This window comes from Fukomys damarensis, unplaced genomic scaffold (assembly GCF_012274545.1).
Source record: "Fukomys damarensis isolate Sample0158 unplaced genomic scaffold, DMR_v1.0_HiC HiC_scaffold_27, whole genome shotgun sequence".
In the NCBI taxonomy this organism is placed as follows: Eukaryota; Metazoa; Chordata; class Mammalia; order Rodentia; family Bathyergidae; genus Fukomys; species Fukomys damarensis.
The window spans coordinates 9,871,815-9,882,353 of NW_022900939.1; the positions used below are offsets into that span (position 1 = coordinate 9,871,815).

General features: G+C 38.4%; 1 protein-coding gene across 4 annotated transcripts in view; it reads left to right on the plus strand.

Moving 5' to 3' along the window:
* Lrrc4c (leucine rich repeat containing 4C) overlaps positions 1-10,539 on the plus strand; it is a 1,134,576-nt gene that overhangs the window by 1,815 nt on the left and 1,122,222 nt on the right. The gene's annotated exons all lie outside the window — the stretch shown is intronic.

Consider the following 10,539-nt stretch of genomic DNA (forward strand, 5'->3'; position numbering starts at 1 on the left):
CCATCCCTGGAGGAGGGAGTGGACTTGCATATTGCTCTTAATTGTCTCTTCTAGGCTGTAAAAGCAGGTGGCATCAGAAATTCAGATGACTGAGTCAAGCATCTCACCTAACTGAGTCTTTTCAGTGCTTCCTCTGGCTTACAGGAGCCTTCATTCCCCACCCCATCCCCCTTTTCCTTCAAAATGAAATGCAGATCAGATTCTGCCTGTTCTGATCTGTAGATTCTTTTAATTAAATCAAAACACCATCTCATTGTGATGTATCTGTGTCTTCGTTTCTGTATTTTTCTCTCTGCGCTGAAATCATTTAGTTTCTTCCCAAGAAGTGAGAATAACTTGTAAATACATTTCTAAAATGCTAGAACTCCAAGAGGAAGCAGCGAGAGCTTGGTGTTCCTTTGTCAGGGCATGTGGATAGTTTATCCGAAAAGGAATGGTGGTGTTTCATGGGATGTCAGCCAGCTGGCACTGTTACTGTGAACACATTCATGGTGAGGATGACAGGTATGTGTGTTAATCAGGTGCGGGAGGACATGCTTAGGTGACTGTCCACAAATATTGATGTCTGTATTTAGAAAGAGGGCAGCTTCAAATTGTAACAGGAGATTTACTTAGCGATTATTGACTAGGTCAAAGATTTCTCAGCACATACAGCCAGAGTGATGTCAGACATCATACTCAAAACACTGGTATTTCACTTTTTTCCAAAAATGAAATTACCAAAAAAAAAAAAACCGTGATATGACCATCTTTGTAATGATTTTTTGCCTAAAGATATGAAAAAGTAGCTTTAAAAAGGCTAGTGTTATAAGGTATCACCCATGCTCACCCCTGCCCTATGACTAATGACTCCATACAGTACTCTTGATAAAAAAAACACTGTGGGAAAACTCCCTCTGAGGCAGAATTTATGATATGACTTTCTTATCAACTATATTCTGATCAGGATGTTTTCATCTGTTACCCATAGGTTCCAGCTACAATGCCCATTGTGAAGTAAGGAAGTTTTTGTTGTTATTTTGTTTTGTTTTTTAATGTCTTGAACGTAGGAGAGATCTCAAATAAATTTCATTTTCTTCATGAAAAATACAACCTGGTGATCATGAAACCTGAAGGCAAAGATGAATATATAAACAAGAAACAAAGTTTGATGTCCAAAGGTTAAATGGTTCCCTGTTATATCAAGGGACTACCTGGTACTGGGGTCCCCAAATTCAGAAGGGACAGGTCATCTTTCCTTAAACTGGTCAACCCTTCAATAATCTGCAACTTTTGATTACTAGTCCTAGGTAGATAGGACAGAACTTTTAGGTCATTTATTTTTGTATTAAGATTGCTCTGAATAAAGAGAAGCTTTTTCAAAATGCCTTTCTGGAAGTTGATGCATTAGTACCTCTTTCCATTGGGGGTATTTAATTTTGAGTATTCCTGTCCCTTTCACATTCTCAACCAGTAAGAGTATGTTTAGACTTGTGGTGTTGGGAAAAAATTTAACTGCATAGATTATGCTCAACATCATCTCAGGCAAAAAAATGATAACATCTTGGCTTTTGTGAATTTGAGAGTTAATCATTGTAATGAGTAAATGTTCTAGTAATAGCAACACTTTCATTATCACTTATTCTGAGCTAATAGAAGAGAGGTACATGCCAACTCAGGATTTTCTGTTTCCAGCCCACACAGCATGCTTCTTAAGAGTTCCCAATGGTCCTTGTGCACTTATAACTTTGCATCTTTCTTTTGAGCTCAGGTCACAGCAGCAGTAAACAGCTATGACCACACCTGGCTTTGGACCCACGGTTTATGTGCTTGTGTCTTTTAAAGCTTTGCTTTGTGATAGAGAGTATTTTGAGGCTTGAGCGTTGGTTTTCAGAAAATAAATGTGAAAGAGGGAGCGAGAAGCTTCCGTTCAGCAGAGGTAATATGTCAGTGTTGCCAGTGAAGAGTCTGAGGTTACCCAGAAGAAATACATGTATGGTTGTATTTGATGAAAGAATGAGTTGGTAGTAGCTTGGAGTTTACTGAGGAGAAGAAAAGAGAGTGCAAATCCTTCTCTACTCAGTTCCAGTCAGTTGGCAGTCCTTTCTCTAGGTTACTGCTCAAGTCAGCCAAGCAGGCCCCACATTCTCCAGTTTGTTTCTATTTTTTTTTTTTTTTTTTTTACCAGAGCACTTAATGCCTATATATCTCAGGGCAGGGATTTAGCTCAGTGGTTCAGTGGCCTGCCTTGCAAGCGCAAGGACCCGAGTTCCATCCCCGGTACCAAAAACAAACAAACAAAAAACCAACAAGACCTGAATATCTCTTTTCTTCTGCAACAAACGTGGTTCCTGAGAACCTTTAAAGGAAGCCAGGAAGATCTCTTAGCAAGTTCAAGTGCAGAAAGGGGCTCTGGGAGCTGCAACCCTGGAGGTGTGTGTGGACTAGGCAGCCTGAACTTGAAATTCTGATTGCTGAGTCATAACAACAGCCTAGAGCCGCGTGCTCACCCCGCAAGGAGTTGAATTGGTGCTGGGACAGGAGCTAGGGTGGATAGACTGAGCGTTAACAAGATACTGCGTGAAATGCAGACCCCCAGGGTAAGGGAGACATGCTATCTGAGGATGTGTCAAAGATGCTTTGTTTGGCCTTCCTGCTGTTCTGTATCACTTAAAGGTGACTTCTCAGGGTCCCAATTGGTGACCAAGAAAAGATGAGTAATTGATTTGAGAATAGTGCAGGGGCTTTGCAATCAATTAAATCAATTTTCTCAATTATCTGTGTTGCCATTTGGGACCACTGAGCAGTCACAACTAAAGCGGGGGTATGTTGGACACTTGGATTACAATTGGGAGAAGGTAGACTCTGGGTTGAATATCAGAAGATATCAGGCAAGCATTAACAGTGCTGCTTAGTGGTTAGCAAGGCAGTCAAAGCTCAGAGCCATGAGTTCCTCCCGTACAATTTGGAAATAGGCCGTCAGAACTCCTAGTGCTGTCCTGAGGGTTGCAATCAAATGTTGTGAACTAAAATGATCTGCAATGATAATATTTCTGTAGAAATGTAAGGGGATTATACTGATGACTTCATATGGGATTTTAAACAATGTCAACTGATAACACTTGATATAATTTTAAATTAAATTGATTGTACAGAGTTGATCTTTCCTTCATAGTGGGTGTTCAACGTTTGTGTTGTTATAGTTTGGCTCTTTTTCCAAATGTGTGGACTAGAACTCTTCTTGTTAACTTCAGTGGTACATTCTTAGTTATGTGTGTGTGTGTGTGTGTGTGTGTGTGTGTGTGTGATCATGTACATTTGGACTTAGGTGAATAATTAATTAATTAGCCAGTTTGTAGGAGGTACAATATTAAATTTTTGAAGGACAGAAAATGTGTAATGACCCGAATCCTCTAGTGTTGGATATCTAGAGAGGGCAAAAGATTAAAAAAAAAAAAAAAAGGAAGAAAGAAATTTGGCCTTTTTGAAATTTCTGTGGGAATACACAGGTACCATTGTGTTTGCAAGTGTCAAAAAACCCAATCCAAACTGTAGACTACAGTTTAAATTCAACTTGGAAGTTGTATAAATGGAGTATTTATAATAATAGTACAGTTTGCAATGATGATCATCCAGTTGTATTTGGGATATAGATAGACCAAGACTAAAATGCTGAGCTTAAGGTCAAGGGTGCGAGGAGATGGTAAAGAGAAATGGCTTTGGATTTGGACAGAGATGGTATCAGATAATTTATTGGAGCCTTATTTATCTAATTTTTAAAACAGGAAACTCTGCTGTAAGGGGCTCTGAGATGTGCAAATAAAGGATTTTAAAAAATGTACTTGGTAACTTCCTTGATGTCAAGTTGGAATCTTGTAGGTAGTTAATGTAGTCTTTCACTCCTCTTAATCAAGTTGAAAAATTAGAAAGAGCAGACTAAGTCAGTGTATTTATATCCTTATGCAGGTAGACAAAAGCCACACACATAATCTTAGTGCTAAGTAAAACTGGAGAAAGCTGTCTCAATTAGTTAGCTGGTCTCATGTACCATGATTTGCCCAGAGCAGACTGAGCGCCCTTTCCTAGATGTCACTATACTTTAGAATCATAACTCTCCAAGTGATACAGAATGTAAGTAATGAGATTCATGTGCACACATCCCTATGTGGTTGGGGAAACACAATTCAAATGTCAGCAAGTGGTGTTAACATTGCTCTTTATCTAATGTCTCAGTTTGTAGACAAGGAACAGATGCCTATTTATTAAATACCTACCAGGTGCAAACTTTGTGATCACTGCTGATGGAAATATAGAAAGACTCTCTCTGCTTGCATCCCTATCCTGCAACTTCTGCATTTGGACAGGACACACTGCAGTGTTTAAGGCTGCCCCCAGGAATTCTGACTTGATAGTTTAGTAGAATGAAGTTTCTGCTGCCAGAATCTGACCCATGTGGGACTGTGTCGTTGCATATGACCTTTACTATGTTCAAGAACATATTGCGAAGGATGTAAAAAGTCTTGTTCCTATTAATGTAGCTGAGCTGAGCTGTCAGTGATGAGGCCATTTCTGCTTTGCTAAATCTGCATGGCTGGTACCACTTGACCCAGGTATTTCTGTTCTGCAAAGTCAGCCTTTCTCCGTGTATGAAGAGAGCGGGTTTTGTCCTTCAGTTTGTAGGTTCTTCCTGTCCTTATAACGAATGGGTAAAGTTTACTTCATGGTTTGCTGGGAAGGAAGACCAGATCCATGCTGCCTGTATATTAAAGCCCCTTCTGTAAAATCCATTTCCAGCATAGTGAGAACAGGAAGAAGGATGTAATTACTTAAAATGAAATGTAATTTCTTTGGTCTCCACCACAGCCATAAGCATCAGAATATTTGGCTGGAAATAAGGAAATTCCCTCTCTAAAATACTGCCGATTATATTATATTATACATCAAGGTGCTATTATGTGCATATTTATCATAATTACCGCAAATAGTTAACAAATGTTTACTATGTCCAGAAACTGTACCGTATAGGTTTTAAAAATGTATTAGTACAAATTCACAGTACATGTGTATGTTCCTTGGGTGAATTTATAGATTTGCAGAATGCCTCTTAATTCCTTTTAGATTAAAATATTTATTTGCATTTCTCACAAAAAATGGTAAAGTAACATAATTTTCAAATTACAGATGAATCAAAAAGGAATATATTTCCTTGCTGCAAATTCTAGCTCACTCCAAAACCCACATCTGTTCTATTACACTATGTTTGCTTGTTTGTTTTGTATTTTTAGCGATAAACCCAGTGTTTCTTTACATGGGTCCGCCTTTTTTACGTGGGACCTTGTGCTTGCGAGGAAGGCAGCAGAACCACTGAGCTAAATCACTGGTCCTATGGGTCCCTGAATATAGACAGTCTTAACCTTGTTCATATGGGAGGATCCATTTTCTGTCGCTGGAAAAACCTACAGTGTTAGCATCTCTCAGAAGCCTCTGAAGGGTCCCTAAATAAAACAGAGTCCCTGGGATGGTACTTGTCAGGGTTGCATTTTTGTGGTTGTTCACAAAATTCATAGCTTGAGGCAGATACCTATTATTTGATAATTAGCTAAATCTTACTGGAATAGCTGATGCTAAACAGGCTACAGCCGATGCTTTTGCAAGACTTAGGACAAAGTAAAGACATGAAAGTGCCTCTGTCACACTAAATAAGAAGGCTGGAGGATCATCCGTAGGTGACTTTATAGCTACCATCTTCGCTTATGGGTATTTACTCCTTGTTTTCATAACTTTGGGCAGGTTAGTTTTATACCTGTATTTCCATATTTTAACATGCAAGGTTGTTGTAATGAAAGAATTTTTTAAAAAATAATACTTAGAACAGAGGTTAGGATTCAGTTTCAATTAAAGTTACTTGAATGATATTTGCAATAATTTATTTATAAGCGATAATTATAAGAAGGATTTGGAATTTCAGTTTGTGTAAATGTTCTTGTATTTCAGAAATTATGACCAGCGTTGCATCACTTGGATAAGCAGAAAAGTGAATATTTTTGTCAGTCTGTTCATAAAAATATGAAAGAGAGGAAGAAAATGATCATCTTGAAATATTAATGTCATTGGGGAGAATGTCCATAGAAACAGTAATTTGCTATAGAGCATACAAGGAGACTAAGAAAGAAAAAGGACCAAGCCCGACTTTCATAAGCCAAGGCCCTAAAATATCGTGATCTTACTAATGCAGCACGTTGCTTGGCTATATATGGGGGAGCAGTTGCATTGCGAAAGCATTCCTGGTAGAGGGAAGAGGGAGCCATCTTCCTCTGGATGTGATACTGTCAACAGAAAAAGAGAATTTTAATTTTATCCTTTCTCTTATGCCTGAAAAAAATTATTTAGCTTTTACACGATATAGCCATTTGCTTGCTCCTGTATGTGTGTGTGTGTATCCTGTATATATTTGCGTATATCAAACAAGTTAGCGTTTTAAATAATCAGTGGCAAACTACTCAGAGTTGGGTGGTTTCCAAATGTTGTGCAGGTATTTCATTTATATATTTATGTTTTAGGTGACAAGTCAGAAGGAAGGATCAAGTAGACACACAGTGGAATGGGTGCGGTTCTTTCAACAGTATGTTTGGAATTAAAACCCGTGATACTACATTCCTGGGACCTACTAGACACTCGGGAGAGAACTGTTTCAATAAAGAAAAGTTTCCTATATATAGTGACATAAGTGTTTGAATAGCACAGTAAAATAATGTGAAAGGCAAACACTTTGAACAATAATACTAATGAATAGATGATCTATCTCTTCTCTTAGTACATGTTTGGAGTCCATGATATTTATATTCACTTTAGGGAATGGGTGCATGAACTTAACACGTCTTAATTCATTTTATTCCCCATCCTCTCCCCACCCACCTCCTTCTTCCATCTCTAGATCCCTGTCCCTGTCTTCTTGTTCTTGTTCTTCCTCTTTTCTCCTTCTCCTTCATCATCATCATCATCATCATCATCATCATCATCATCATCATCATCATCATCATCTTCATTATCAGTTTATATTTGTGACACATCAAGATTACGTTCATTGTGGGTAGTTGGTAGACAGGATATATCTAAGATCTTTTTGCATCCCCTTCTCCTCGCAGCCCTCGGATTGTTAGTCCTCTTCTCACTTGCACAAGATCTATCTTCCTGTTACCTTTCATCAATTTTTGATTTTGCTTTTCATTTGTACTACTACTCAAATGAGAGAAATCACATTATATTCAAGTGTGTGTGTGATTTTTCTCACTTAACATGGTGTTTTTGGATGTATCCCTTTTCTGACACATGATAAAGATAAAATCTTTCAAGAAAACCTAAAAACAGGTTTATGACGAACTACAGAGTTGATAGACTTGCTAATCTTTGACTGTTGGGTATATCAATCAGGCCTAATGATAACTAAGTCTGAATACATTTAAACACGCATAAGGAAAAAAATACAACACTGCTCTCCCTCAAAAGCAAATCCGTATTCTGATGTAAGTTTTGGCCAGGATATTTCATCTCACAAGGAACTTGAACTAATATTAAGCATTAAGCATTTAATCGATTTGTTTTCATTCTGTGCCTAAAGAAGTAAATAAAGGAAAACAATGTGAAAAAAGGAAAAAGTGGATACAAAGTCTTGTAAATAGGGAAGCGTGAAGGGGGTAAAGGGAGGGCAGGGGTATGGGGAAAATAAGAACTAAGATAGATCATTTAAAGTTACAAGATCCCAATGATAATTGTAACTGTATTGTTTGCTTTAAATGTAACAAAAAACTTAATGGGGAAAAATAGGGAAAACTAAAATTTAAAAAATAATGTATACAGAAGTAGTTTTAAAATTTCTGAATATCCTCCTGGCTGCTAATGTCATAAAAAAGGGCTTGTCCTTCTCAGGAATTGCCTTGTATTTCCCATCTTCCTTCTTTCTCTCGTTCTTTTCCTTGGTCTTAGTCTTCACTGTATGACAGTGTGGGATGAGTTGTTGCTACTCCAGGTTTGATTTTCATCTTTTCCATACATATCTTTCATCTAAGACTCATCAGTTTGTGCTACACATTTGAAAACAAACAAGCCAACAAACCCTATCCTTCCTCCTGAATCTCAGAAGTATGTCATGGATTTGAGTCAGGATCAATTGGAATTTTCATTGAATGTCTTTGCTGGTAGAAATGCATTCGTTTGCTTCTCTGATCATTTTATTGCTCACATACTAGATTCATTACTTTATCAATTGTGGTACCTAATGCAAAAAATGTGAACAATATGATTTTTTTTCTTCAAATGTATTACTATACTGCTATTGACATTAATTGGCACAAGAGAAATTAAATTGCTGAACAAGGCAAGAGAAGATTTTTCAGAACCAAACAGTGATGGAGTTGTTATATAAAATTCAGAGAAGGGAACTTTCACTGAGGAATTCGTGGCTAGGGAATTTTAAGGAAGGACATCTAACTAGGGTTCATCTTAAAAATATAGTTCAAGGTAGCAACACTTCTGAAGTTGTATAAAGTCGGTATCATGATTTTCAGGATGAAAATGAGGAAACTGAATTCTGGACAACTTGTGGATTTTCCTAGGTAATGAGCTATTACAAGTGTTGCAATGTCTCTTTCGTTGCCCTTATTCCTTCCATTTTTGGCCCAAAATGCAAGAAGGTAACATAATGTACTTTATTTTTCTCTGCTGTTTTCTAACTTTTCTTGTGTTCTTTTGGGTAGCAACTGTTCTCTGTATTACTGTAACATTTTGTTTGGTCAGCCTGATATAATTTTGCTGGACTTGTTTCTTTTCTTCTACTAATTATGGTTGAAAAGAGATACTGGACACAAAGATACAGACTAAGTCATCTCTCTAGTGTCCTCACTTTACCTTCCTCCTTATGATCTCAATGTGTCCTTTTTCTATTTTCTGGAAGAGGGAGTAGTGCCTTGAATTAATAGTCTGTGGAATGCAAGTTGGTCCCAACATTTCTAAAGCTATGTTCTAGATGGAAATGTGCCCAGGAGCTGGTATCTCAGCTGAAGCACATTACACACTCTTGAAGAGCGGGTAAAATTTGGCTATTCACTAGCCTTCCGGTTTCAGCCCCATTCCTTAGTTTTGAGTTCTTAGATATGTGGGCAACACATTTTCTGCTTCAAATAGTAGCCAGTTTCTCTTTTCCCCAAGCTGAAGGACTGACATTTCCACTTAGGTCTGCGAGGTGAGCTGGGCTGGGTGGCACAGGCCTATAATCCCAGGAGGGTGATCCTCTCCCGCAAACTCAGGAGGATGACCCTGAGTCAGAGGCCAGCCTGGCGCACATATTGAGTTCAAGGCCAGCCTGAAGTGCACATAGTGAGACCTTGTCTCAACACACATACATATTAAGTGGTTTCATAGGATGTTGTTTTGCTTGGTTTTGGTCTGCATCCAGGGTGAGGATCCAGATAAATGAGAAGAAAGACTCTTAGAAAATAGTCAGCTTTACTTTTGACTATGCCAACTACTACTCGAAGTAGCAAAATAATTATTTGCCATTGAGAAGAAACCATTTAGTTAGATGGAATCTAACTGATTCGGTCACTGCCATGAGTCTCTATGGGGCTTGCAGAACAATGTCCCTAGTCAGGTTTCTGTTGTAATAAAATTTTGACCATGTTCCTTGATGAAAAATGATATATGAGATTGAGACCAAAAAAAAAAAGAATGATTTTGGGGCTGAGGATTTAGCTCAGTGGTTCTGCCATCTGCCTTGCAAGTGCAAGGACCCGAGTTTGATCTCTGGTATCAAAAAACAAAACAAAACAGAGAGAGAGAGATTGAGAAACATCAGGGCTAATTTTCTCCACTTTCAGGGCCTGTGGCTAGTTCCCAGACACTGTGTCCTGATTCGCATATCCTATACCTCTGCCTAGCACCTCCCACAAGGGTGAGTGATTTGTGCAGCCGGTATACGTGGGCACCTTCCCCCTCTTCCTTCTCACCTCTCCCCTGCCCTCACCAAATGGAGAACACAAAAAGGTGCAAAACATTATTTTCAGACAAAGTCCTCTATCTGTGGTGTCTATGCAGACCATCCTCTTACCAAGGGATTGACAGGACTTTTTCTACTTCCAACTTTCTGTTCTATGTTCATTTTTTTCCAACAGCTACCTCGTGCCCACTTTCCATTTCTGGTGATGTCTTTGAACTCTTTGAAATCTGCTTCAATTGCTCTAGTCTTAGATTTGAACACTCATAATTTTAAGCAGCTTCGAATGTCACATGAGTGCCAGTGCTTCTGGTAGAACCAGCCTTACAGTGTTGTCCGTTAAACAAGCACCATGTGAGGGACTGACCAGTGAATCCAGGTCTTCCCAATTTGCAAATGGCAGACATATATTTGAAAACTGTGTCAATTCTGTTACTATATGCAAACATGTTTCACAAAGGACAATGTTGAGTCCCAGGAATTTAGATCAGTGGTTCTAAGGCCTGGCTTGCAAGCACAAGGGACCGAGTTTGATCCCTGGCACCAAAAAAAAAAAAAAAAAAAAAAAAGGA